Source organism: Gymnogyps californianus, unplaced genomic scaffold (genome assembly GCF_018139145.2).
Source record: "Gymnogyps californianus isolate 813 unplaced genomic scaffold, ASM1813914v2 HiC_scaffold_31, whole genome shotgun sequence".
Classification (NCBI taxonomy): Eukaryota; Metazoa; Chordata; class Aves; order Accipitriformes; family Cathartidae; genus Gymnogyps; species Gymnogyps californianus.
Genome location: NW_026114191.1, coordinates 1,520,689 through 1,523,802, shown reverse-complemented (window position 1 = coordinate 1,523,802; position 3,114 = coordinate 1,520,689).

Here is a 3,114-nt window from a genome sequence, read left to right as displayed (position 1 = left end):
ACCCACCACATCTACTGGCTTCCCTTGGTCAACTAGATGGGTGACCTTGTCATGAAAGGAAATTCAGTTGGTTAAGCAGGACTTTCCCCTCGTGAACCCATGCTGGCTATGACGAATGCCTGTGTCCACGTCTGGGCTCCCCAGTGACAAGAGAGACATGGAGCAACTGGAGAGAGTCCAGCAAAGGGCCACAAAGGGCATCTCTCATATGAGGATAGCTTGAGAGAACTGGGACTGTTCCGCCTGGGCAAGAGAAGGAACTTTGTGGCTGTTCCTACTCCAGTGTGGGTCTATCCAGAGGCCACAGTCCTTCAGAGGTGTACCTGCTCTGGTGGGGGTGACTCGTCCCAGTCCCTGACAGGGGTGTACATGTTCTGGCGTGGGCTTACCAAAAGGCAACCACCCTCGGTACAGTTGATGTACCTCCAGTGTGAACTCATCCATAGGTCACCATCCTTTTGACACCAGTTCACACTGGAGTTTTAGCAAGTTCCCTCGCTGCCCCCAAGACCACTCCCTCACGGGAGCAGAGTGGCAACAAGAAGAGCCAGTGAGGTGAGCTGCCCTGCGGGACTTCCTACTTACAAACAAGGAAGAACTGCTCAGAGATGGAACAGCCAGGGATGAGAAAGCAGAGTGTAGGATCCTGAGAAAGGGAACAAGGCCAAGAGCAGGCATGAGGAGAGCAGGCTTTGGCCTGCAGGGCGACCTGCTTGGCAGAATCCCATGGGATACGGCCCTGCAGACAAGAGGGGTGCAGAGTGCTCTTTGATGGTCAAGGATCTCCTCTTCAAGCTCCAGAATGCTCCACCCCCGCATGCAGAAAGTCAAGCAAAGGTGGCAGGAGGCTGGCATGGATGAGAAAGGAGCTCCTGACAAAAAAACAAGCAGGAAGAGGAGCCCAGAGAAAGCGGAAGCTGGCTGCCTTCCAGCCTCAAGGCTTCTGTGCTGCTGTGCTGGAGAGAACCATTTGCATGTGTGTGTTTGTCTGTGCGTGGGGGATCAGGGGGGGTGAGGGGATTGTGGGGCCAGCTCCCACATAGACAGAGGGTCTCAGACCAGCTCCTGGAGGGATCTAATTTCTCTGTGTGTCCCTATAGGTACACATTTTCCACTAACACAGCCTTGCACACAAACAGCCCAACCCTCATTTACCCTTTCTCCGCTGACCCTGCTTTTGCTTGCTTTGTCCCCTCCTTTGGTGTTTTGGAGATTGTGTTCATGGCAATTCCTGCCTGGCTCTGGAGAGACCTGCAGCTCCTCAGGCTGTTATGGTGAGCCTGCACCAGCAGCATGGGGAGCCACCTGCACACAGACATGAACAGCTGGCCAAATGGAGCTTCAGTCCAGGGGGACCTTGAGAAACTCAGCGGTGTGGCCCACAGAAAACTCTGGAGTGACTCTGAGGAGAAGGACCTGGGAACTACGAGGCACGCCGTACAAGCCAGTGGTTTATGCTCAGCAGGAACAAGGGCAGTTGCATACGGGGCTGCATAAGGATGAGCATGTTCACCCAGACCAGGGGAGTCATTCTGCCCCTTGACGCAGCACTGGTAGGGACCCACACACAGGGGTTTGCCCCAGTTATCAGTCCCTATTTTGATGGAGTTGGGAGAAGCTGGAGAGTGCCCAGAGGAGAAGTGGCAAGGTGGGGTTTGGGGCCTTAAGCCGATACCCTGTGTGGAGGGGCTGAGAAACCTGGGCTTCTTTGGCCCTTTTGCTCAGCAGCAGAGAGGAGGCTCAGGGCAGTATAGGAGTAGCCTGAGACTGCTTGCAGGGTGGCTTCAGAGATGGTGGAGCTTTTCTCCAAACTGGGAAACATCATGGGAAAGAAAAAATGTCACAAAGGGAGCTTGGGAGGTGTCGTGGTTTAACCCCAGTCAGCAACTCAGCACCACGCAGCCGTTTCCCCCTCCCCCTCCCAGTGGGGTGAGGAGGAGGAAAGGAAAGAAAAAAAAGTAAAACTCATGGGTTGAGATAAGAACAGTTTATTAACTAAAGTAAAATACAATACTAACAATAGTAATAATGAAATATAATAATAATAGTAATGAAAAGGAATATAACAAAAAAAGGAAGTGGGGGGGAAGGAAAAAAACAGTGATACATAATGCAATTGCTCACCACCCGCTGACCAATGCCAGTTAGTTCCTGAGCCGTGATCCGTGCCTCACGGCCAACTTCCCCCTGTTTATATACTGGGCATGACGTTCCATGGTATGGAATACGCCTTGGGCTAGTTCAGGTCAGCTGCCCCGGCTCTGCTCCCTCCCAGCTTCTTGCACACCTGCTTGCTGGCAGAGCATGGGAAACTGAAAAGTCCTTGGCTGAAGATAAGCGCTACTTAGCAACAACTAAAACATCAGAGTGTTACTGTCGTGGTTTAACCCCAGCCGGCAGCTAAGCACCACGCAGCCGCTCGCTCACTGCCCCCCCACCCCTGGGATGGGGGAGACAATCAGGAAAAAAAACCTCGTGAGTTGAGATAAAGACAGTTTAATAGGACAGAAAGGAATGAAAAACAATAATAATAGTACTATGACAATAGTAATACTAAAAGAATTAAACTATACAAAGCAAGTGGTGCACAATGCAATTGCTCACCACTCGTTGACCGATGCCCAGTTAGTTCCCGAGCCGCAATCCCCCCTCCCAGCCAGCTCCCCCAGTTTATATACTGGGCATGATGTCATATGGTATGGAATAGCTCTTTGGCCAGTTTGGGTCAGCTGTCCTGGCGGTGTCCCCTCCCAGCCTTCTTGTGCCCCTCCAGCCTTCTTGCTGGCTGGGCGTGAGAAGCTGACAAATCCTTGACTTAGTATAAACACTACTTAGCAACAACTAAAACCATCAGTGTGTTATTCACTATAAAAATACAACTAGTATTTTTTCCTACTAAAAAAAATCCAAAACACAGCACTGTACCAGCTACTAAAAAGAAAGTTAACTCTGTCCCAGCCGAAACCAGGACAGGAGGTTGAGATTGGAGATGAGGAGAAAGAAATGTCACTGCAAGTGCAGTTCTCTGTTACAATAGACCACCCAGAGAGAGTCTGGATTAGCCAAAGCTTTGTATTTCAATGAGCACTCTGTGAGGATGGAGAGATCTCAGTA